General features: G+C 41.1%; 1 protein-coding gene across 1 annotated transcript in view; it reads left to right on the top strand.

Annotated features, from left to right (window-relative positions):
- Nucleotides 1-61: 61 nt before the first annotated feature.
- TRAK2 (trafficking kinesin protein 2) overlaps nucleotides 62-9669 on the top strand; it is a 56169-nt gene continuing 46561 nt past the window's right edge. The window contains exon 1 of the mRNA XM_070421841.1: nucleotides 62-271. The gene's annotated coding sequence lies outside the window, so the exon portion shown is untranslated. The remainder of the gene's footprint in view (nucleotides 272-9669) is intronic.

The following is a 9669-nucleotide window of genomic DNA, read 5'->3' as shown; positions in this document are numbered from 1 at the left end:
GCAAGCCCTCGGGTCGGCGCGTGGAGGCTGCTGGGAGAGCGGGTTTCGTTCTTTCGTCCCCAATTGCGTGGGGACTGCCATTGATCCGGTGCTGCCGCAAAACTGAAGTCGCCGAGTAATGATGATGTGAAGTCGCCGCCCGTCCCTGCCACGCCCGGAGGTTCCAGGCTGCGGCGGCGGCAGCTCAGCTGCTGCTCGGAGGCTGCCGCCGCCTTAGAAGCTTCTCCCTGAGGGGACGCGGGCGGAGGACAGAGGGCTCCGGGCCATTCCTGTGAGTAACCTTCCGTGCGCGACCCGCACTTGCCCTTGCCAACTTCCCTGGGACGCGGAGGCGCCCTCCAGCCCCGCGCGCTGCCCGGTCCTCTGAGGTCACGCCGCCCGGTCCTCCGAGGACACCAGAGCCGGCGGCTGGCGCCGGAGGGCAGGGTCCGCGCCGGGTCCCCGCCCCCGGGGGAGTGGGGTGTTTCCCCAGTGCGGGTGCGCAGTGTGGGCGCTGTGCGCCGGCCTCGGGGCTCCCCCTCCTCGGAGGACTGGCCGCGTTCTCCTCTGCGGACCTTGTCCGTCCAGCCCCCGCCCTGAGCGATGAGGGCGTCGTGTCCGGCGGCGGGACCTGAAGCCTCGCTCGCCATCTGTGCTGTGAACCGAGGGGCGGGCGTTGGAAGAGCTCTTTCTGGGTGAAGTTGCCGTGGACTTTTCTGGGATGGATTGTGAGCCAAGACACCACACGTCTTTCCAAAGAGATGGTTGACTTCAGTTTCCAGCGCACATAATGGGTCCTGGCCGGTGTCCATTGGAGGACTGGCATACAGATAATCTCTGACACTTAAAGGATTTCTGGGTCACCGCGGTGCGTGCCCACAAACCTTTTACCTAAACGTGCAGTTTCTGAGCCATAAACAAACAAAAACAGTGACCGTTCACTGGCAATTCGTCAAGCTAGAATGGGCCATAGGAATAAAATGAAATGGGCTCTGAGTTTTAAATATATGCATAGTCGCTGTAGAATTGCATGTCCGAGCCCCAGGGGTCTCCAAATAGCAGGTTGAGGGTGGAGACGGGACACTTCAGAGCAGACTGTGAAGGACAGTTGGGGGTGAGAGAGGGCAGGATGCGGACACTTCACCATCTCGGCATTCATTCAGCTTCCTGTTTTTAAAATTAAGTAACGTGCAGCAGGCCTCAGACATTCAGCAAGCGCACACTTTATGAAAGACCGTGTTTTGTCATTTTGTAGGTTTTTATTCATATGCTAGAAGGGCTTGGAAAGAACAAACATTTGGGTGCTCTCCGTCTGCCAGGCACCCCGGTTAGGAGCTCTGCATACATCCGCTCAATCACTACGATAACCCTTTTGCGCTAAATCTGAGGCTCAAAGACCTTAAGTGGAGATTCAGACCTAGATTTGCCTCGCTCCAGAGTTACGGGTCAGGAAGCTGGGACCTCCTTCAGAAATTATCCTGAAGGCATGTTCCAGTGTTATTTCCCAACACTGGTTTCTACACACTTTGGACATCTAGAGTAAGTCCAAACCCCCGCTTTTGAACAAGTTGTTCTTTCTGCTTGCAGTTCCGGGTCCCCCAGAGAGCTACTCATTAAGATCCTAAAAGCGCACGCCAAACCCACTCCAGTTTACTTACGTAAGACATAGGATTGGATTTTCACCTTAAAGGTCCTTTCTGGTTCAAAGTTTTAGTGAATCTACAGTTGGAAATATGAGTCAAGGAGCATTATTCTCCACTGACAATGCTTAATATCTATAGATTTTAAGAGTAGAAAGACTTGTTTCTTAAAATTTTTGCTTCTCCACCCCTTTATGTTAAAAACCAGTATAAGAAATGAGACAGATGATGATAATATATTATTTCATGTTTATTTTGAGCTCTGTTATATCATCTGTACCAATTTTTGAACCTCTTTAGTTACCATACTGTTTAGTTGGTAAGAAATCTGAGGCATTAAAGTACATAATACATTTTAAATGATTTAATAATGGAAAGAACTAAATTATGCATGGGTTCCAGTCATTTGTTCAGATCTGCAGTGTTCATGTAATAATAGGAAACATTTGTATAATGCTTACTACCTATTAGATACCCATCTAAATCTTTACCTGTATTAACCTATTCTCACGGAAGCACAACGAGGTAGTTTTAAAATTATATTTACTGGCTAATAACATAAATTTCAGGTGTACAACTTTATAATACGACATCTATACATTCTATTGTGTGCTTACCAGCCAAAATCTAATCTTCTGTCACCTCGTATTTGACTCCCTTTACCTTCTTTGTCCTCCCTCCACTTCTCTTCCCTTCTGGTAACTACCATTCTGTTGTCTGTATCAAGGAGTTTGTTTTGTTTGTTGCTTTTTGTTTTATATCCCACTTGTGAGTAAGATCATGTGGTTCTTGGTTCTTGTTCTTTTCCATCTGACTCACACTAGCTATAAGTGAAATGCAAATCAAAACCACAATGAGATACTATCTCACACCCATTACAATGGCTCTTATCAATTAGTCAAATAAGTGTTGGAGAGGATGTGGAGAAAGGGAGCCTCGTACACTGCTGATGGCAATGTACATTGGTACAGCCGCTATGGAAAACAGAATGGAGGTTCCTCAAAGAATAGAACTACCATATGACCCAGCAATACCTGTTCTGGGTATCTACCCCCCCAAAAATGGAAAACACTTATTTGTAAAGATATATGTACCCTGTGTTCACTGCAGCATTATTGTAGCCTAGACATGGAAACAACCCAAGTATCCTCCAACAGATGATGAGATAAATAAGATGTGGTACATACATACATACATACTTACACTAGAATACTACTTAGCCATAAAAAAAAGAGATGAAATTTTTTGTGACAGCATAATGAATATTTAGAGTATCATGCTAAGTGAAGTGAGTCAGATGGAAGAGGTGATTTTATAGATAGGCGACTGAAGCAGAGGATAAGTGAACATAATCAAGGCCATTCAGCTACCTAGTGGTAAAATTGGGTGTTAACCTCAGGCAATCTCAGAATCTTTACTCTTCACATTTTTTGAGCATCTGCTGTATACCAAACCACAACTGGATTTTTTAAAAAAATTATAATTAGGTCATTTATCTTTACAACTAGCTTGTATAGAATGGAAGTTCAGCATTTAGTGTCTTGCCCAAAGTCACAAGATTATTAAGTGATAGAGCCAGGACTTGAAACCACATTTGCCTGTCTTGAAGTCCATGCTTTTGTAATACTTTCAGTAATCAAATCTTGATTAAATACCTTGAAGGGGCCAAACACTGTGCTAAGTGCTAGAGATTTCGTCTCTGCTCTTAAGAAATACAGTCTGAAGAGGGAAAGAGACAATTGTGATAGTGAGTGACAGGACAGCAGCATACAGAGGACATCATACAGAGGTGCTGTGGGAACATAAAGAAAGAGCACTGAGATCTTCCTAGGGTGGGAAGGCTTGGGCCAGTCTTGGAAAAATAAATGAGAGGGGCTCTTATGGGCTGGATTCTGTCCCTCCAGAATTCTTGTTAAATGTTGAAACCCGAATCCCCATGACCTCAGAATGTGACTGTATCTGGAAATAGGGCCTTTAAAGAAGTGATTATGTTAAACTGAACCCTTTAAGGTAGGTCATAATCTTTTCTGATTGGTATCCTTATAAGAGAAACTTTGGCCACAAAATAAACACAGAGAAAAACCATGTGAGGACACATGGAGGAGGTGGCCATCTGCAAGCCTCAGGAGAAACCAAATCTACCAGCACTTTGATCTTGGACTTCTAGCATCTAGAACTGCGAGAAAATGAATTTCTGTTATGTAAACTACCCAGTCTGTGGTATTTTGTAATGGCAGCCCTAGAAGATTATACAGGGATGTTCTAGGTCAGTGGTTTGCAAACTCATTAGTCAACGGAGCCAAATATCAACAGTACAACGATTGAAATTTCTTTTGAGAGCCAAACTTTTTAAACTTAAACTACATAGGTAGGTACATTGTTATTAACTTAATTAGGGTACTCCTAAGCTGGCCTTTGCTAAAAACATCCTCAATCTGATTGAGGTACGTTTGCTGAGATAGACCCCTTCCAACTCTCCCATCCACACTCGTCTTGTATACTTGTTTCATCTATCTCCTTTCGCTCATCCTCTCTATATGTCCACCCCCCACTTCTTCTAATGCCACTTCTTCAAAATAAACTTGCCCAGGCCGAAAACCGACTTCTGCGCATGGGCCACGAAGTTTCAATCGCACTGTATGTGCGCGCCTGCACGTGGTATTTTGTGGAAGAGCCACACTCAAGGGGCCAAAGACCCGAATATGGCTCGCGAGCCGCGGTTTGCCGACCACTGTTCTAGGTGAAGAAATGACATTGAAAAAGCCTTTTAGGTGTGGCCAGGTGATTAGGTTTTGTGGTAAGTGTTGAGAGGTGAAGTTGGAGACTAGGCTGGGACCATATTAGGACAATTTTGTATGAGATGCTAAGGAGTTTAATCTTTATCTTAAGGAAATGGGATGAAAAGGGTTTGTAGCAGTGCAAAAACATTAGCTCTGCATTTTAGAGCAATTTAGATTACTCTGTGAGTCTTGTGGAGGATAGATTAAAGGGGATAAGACTGGAGGCAGGGAGACCAGTTCAGGTGTCTATTGCCACAGGAAACTAAACTAAATATTTTCTTCGAATATCACATGTCAAACTAAAACAGAACCATTGTTAAGGAAGATTTTAGAGGGCACAGCTAACCTTTAGGGTATATATAAGAAGATTTTGGAAGAATTTGTAAATCCTTTTTTACCTATAGACTGGCTATGCTTTTGACATTTGGCTTTTCATAAAGCTTTCACAGAATATTCATTGTTTTCCCACTGTATTTAATACACTTTTATGGTGCTTATACTGTTCTAAGCCAAGTCCTATACTTTGTTTGATCTTAGCCAAAAGGCTGAGAAGCAGTAAGCCAACCTTATGAAATACCTACTATCACTATCTCCATTTTATACATACAGATATTGAAGTACAGGGAGGTCCAGTAACTTGTCCCTGGTCACATAGCTGATCAATGGCAGTGGTAAGATTCAAACACAAGCTGTCTTCAGAATCTGTGCTCTTAGCCATTATACTATGCTGTTGCCATACAGTATTAAGATCTTCAACTGCCTATGAAAGGAGGATTACAAAAATGAATTGGGTATTTTTCCATAGGGAGTATACAGCTTATCAGGGGAGATTAGGAACAATAATAAGTTGTTGGGTTTTTTAAAGTTTTTTAGAGAAAAGTGGAGCATTGAGAGGCAGTAATTACTAGGGCTTCTGGGAAAACTTGATGGAAAAACTGGCATTTGAACTGGGGTGTGAGGATTGGATATGTAGAAGAAAAAGAGAACATTGAAGTTACAAGCAATAGCATGAAAAAGTTATAGGATTGGGAATTTCCTGATGTGTCTAGAAAACTAGTAAATACAATCCTTTGTTTTGTTGGGAATATATTGTGTAGTTGGAGAAAAGAGTTTGGGGGATGGGAAAACAGGAAATGTCTGGGAAAGAGAACTCTTAGGGATTGAGGAGCAAGGAAAATTGTAAGGTTTTAAGCCAAATGATTGAAGTTATACTGAATGTAATGATCTTTTAGGAGAGGATAAAATTCATCTAGACCCAGCTCATCCGTAACAAGTCCTATCTTCACTGTTTCATAGATCCCTCTGTTTCCATTCGCCTTGTTATGCATTTGTTACAATAATTCAGGCATAATGTGATAAAATTTCTTAATTATTTTTCTGTCTCTAATTTATCCTCTATTCTGAAATTTATCCTCGATTCTGACTCCAGATTTATTTCTCAAATGTCACTTTCCATTTAGAAACTTGTTCCCTGTTGGATCAAGTTCAGATTTCTTAATCTGAGCTAGTCAAATTTAAAGCTCCAAGTACTTTCCCGTATATTCCCACTGAAATTGGTCTGTACACTCCTGCCAAACTGGCTCTGGCTGCTTTTGTCTTTCCCTACCAGCTATCCACATTCCCACTATCCAAATCTTTCCATCCTTGAAGAACTTACTCAAATCTTGCTCCTATGCGAAGCCAGACCACTTCAGCTAGAAAAATGCTCTCCCCCTCTGGCTATGTACAGAACAGTTCTATCCTAACACTCATAAATTCCTAATAAAACTGGTGGTATCTTATTTTCTTAAATTTCTTTACATTATTAGATCTTAGGTCGAATGTAAATCATAGAGATTATTAGAGCTCTCACCATTAGATCTTAGGTTTCTTACATCTTTACTCTCCTTAGGGCAGAGTCTATTGTACACTACTTTTTATTTCTTTTCAGTACTTTTAGTTTATTTCAAGAGGCATTGAAAGCTGTCTCATAAACAGCTGATTGACCAATTGTTCATTGAGGTCATTTTATTGAAATTTTTAAAATCACTGACCTGCTTTTTAGGATGTAATGTTCTGACTTTATTCTTAGCTTTACCACAGACTCACGTAACCTTAGGCATATCCTACTTGACCACCCCACCCTGTATTATGGTTTATTCCTGCTAAGAAAATGAGCATACAAAGTCTACTCATGGAATAGAGGTGGAACTAATTCATGTTGTAAAGATCAGAGAGGTCTTGGAAGCTTATCTATATATCTGTCAGTGGTTGCCAGACTTTGAGTTCTTTCTCTTTAGAAAGCTTTCTCACAAGCCATGAAGAAGGAAGAAATAGTTCAAATAAATTAGGGTCTAATTTAAAAGTGTTACACACCATGTTGTGTAACAATGGAGTTGATAAATAATGCATGTTAATAGTGAAAGAATTCACCCACCAGTTCAGTTGATAGTTCAACAACAAATATTTATTGAGTTGCTGCTCCTGCCATTGTGTTGCCATTCTGATCAGCAAGGAGGAGGAAAGGGAAAAGATAGCAGCTTCCCTTTCTCTTCCTGGAAGTAAATTGTAATATATGTTGTAAAAGAAATAAATTAGATGCTGCATTGTAAAATAAAGGTGGCAGAGGAGACTACTTTAGATATGGTAGACTGGTAACTTCTCCCTTAGGATGGCTTTTCAACTGAGACCTGAAGGGTGAGAAGTAGTTGCCATGTAAAGAACAAGAGCGAAGAGTAGTCCAGGTACAGTGAACAGTTACAAAGGCCCAGAGATAAGAGAGTGTGATGAGAAGTGAAAAGAAATGACAAAAGGTCTGTGTCTCTGTGGCTGAGTCTGAGCAAAGAGCAGAGTGTGGCAAGATGAGGGACAAGTAGGGGCAGTCCTTGTAGACTGGGATTTTAAGTGTGGATTTTATTCTAGGTATTATGGGACTCCTTCATTTATTTTTAAAAGGAATTTAGTTTTAAAAAATATGATTCTTGTTGCCTTATGGAGAATAAGAGATTAACATGGAGTCCTAATAGGAACTTGGTTCACCTTAGGAATCTAAGAGTTGATGATGGCTTGAATTAGGATGAAAGAGGAGGGAATGAAGAGAAGTGGGTAAATTTGAGAGACATATATTGGTATTAGACTGCACAGAACTTGGTAATGGGTTAGATGTGGCAAGGTGAGAAAAAGGAGACAAATGTTCAGTGGATCAGTTTAGGGCAGTGGTCGGCAAACTGCAGGTCACGAGCCACATGCGGCTTTTTGGCCCCTTGAGTGTAGCTCTTCCACAAAATACCACGTGCAGGCATGCACGTACAGTGTGATTGAAACTTCGTGGCCCATGCGCAGAAGTCGATATTTTGTGGAAGAGCCACACTCAAGGGGCCAAAGAGCCGCGTGAGGCTCTCGAGCCGCAGTTTGCCAACCACTGGTTTAAGGGATCATAATCAGCCTTTGAGAAAATTGTTTGAAGCTCAGGAAAAAGTCTAGTTTAAGAGCCAGGCTGGGAGTTATTAACAGAAAAGAGAGTCAACAGAGGAAAGCAGGGAGTAGTCAACAATATTGAACCAGAGGTGACATAAGATAACAACTAAGAAGGTATGATTGGATTGGTTAGCAGGGACTACTGGTGACTGAAGGGAAAGTGGTTTCAGGAAAAATCAGATTGTAGTGGGGTTGAGGTATGAATGAGAGATGGGGAAAAGAGAATGAGAGGAAATGCCCTTTAAGGAAGCATGGCTGAGAGCAGAGGGCAGTAGTTAGAGGGAGATTTAGAGAAGGCAGGAATAGAGACTTTTAAGTAACGTATTTCATTATTTTTCAATCTGGTGGACATCACATGTAGAAAAGTTGAAAGGTATATTAAGAAAAATAAGTTTCTCTCCCCCTTCTGTCTTTCACCCAGTTCCTCTTCTAAGAGGATTGCTAATTTATATTCCCATCAACAAGTGTGGAAGTGCATGATTGAGATTATGCTTGTACTTCATTCATAGAGTTTGGAGAGAATACTAGCTATAGATTTTGTGAATTTACTGGTGGGAGGAATGAGAGTAAGAGAAATAGAGATCAGATAGGGTTTCAGAGATTAGCAAGAATGGTGTGGTATGAGGTTGTCTCAGAAAAGGATGTTTAAAAGGATAATGGAGGGCATGCCTGTGGTGTGAGGACCAGGTTGGTGGCTAAATCTGCAACAGCCCCATTCATATCATTTGTAATCTTTTCAGGAGAACTTAACTACTTCTTTACATTTAATAAAATGCTTGTCAACTTAGAAAATGGACTTTTCAAAACTTCATCATGTATAGAAAGGTTTGCGGTCTAAGCACCAAACCTCTGCTTTCTGTTCTTACTGCTTTTAGTCATTGGCATGTTGTGTGTGGTGCTTTGGGTTATTCAGGCCAGTGGTATAAATCTAAACAAAGGGAAGTTTGTTGGTTGAGAAAGAACACTCTCTCTCTGAGGAAGAAAGGAAGAGGAGGAGGCTGGGAGCCAACTAAAATGCCTCTGAGATGGTACAACTGTTCCTAAAGCACATAATTTAACAACTTAAAAAGATTTTTTCCCATCTATTCTCATCTTTTTAGCTAGTACTAGGCTAAACACTGTTCTGTTTTTAGTCATGAAAAACAAAAGACTGCAGATATTAGCAATTGTGGGGTTTTTAAGTAGATATTTTCTCATTTCTTATTTAATATGAGACTTAATTTAAATGTAATTTATAAACAGTTGCAAATACTGTTAGAGGGAAACATGATAAAACTAAGTTGTGAGCCAAAAATTCACTTGTAGCTTTCCTATGAAATTGTCAGCCAGTTCTTTTTAGTTATTTATAAGAAAAGTGGGCACTGTGTTATTGCAATAAAAATAATAAATCTCTCTTTTAACAGCAAACTCTTATACAGAGTTATTCATAAAGCAAAAACAATGTTTTCTTTCAACTGTTCACTCTTAGCTTAAGGTTTTGTGTGTGTGTGTTTTTCAAGGCAAGTCATTTAGTTGATGTTGGACTGAAATGTACTAATAAGCAATTTTGTTCATTAAATTACTTCTATAATTCAGTGTATTGACATTTTAAATCACTAAGCTTATAGTTAGGCATGTATTGCTAGCCTACCATGTGTCAGTTGCTTTAAGTTTTGGGCATGCAAACATAAGACACCTTCATTCAAGGGGCTCACAGTGAAGTGAGGAAGAAAGTGAGCACATAGTCTCTGGGAGCGAGCATTCAAGAGAGGCGTCTGTGAACACTGATTAAGGAACAAAATCACTGAAAAATTTTAAGGTTCCTTAAACAACTT

The sequence above is a fragment of the Myotis yumanensis genome, unplaced genomic scaffold (assembly GCF_028538775.1).
Source record: "Myotis yumanensis isolate MYYU_CA2020_CCGP unplaced genomic scaffold, mMyoYum1.0.hap1 SCAF_8, whole genome shotgun sequence".
Taxonomy (NCBI): Eukaryota; Metazoa; Chordata; class Mammalia; order Chiroptera; family Vespertilionidae; genus Myotis; species Myotis yumanensis.
Note: the sequence above shows the minus strand (reverse complement) of the source record. Positions and strands in the feature narration are given on the sequence as shown.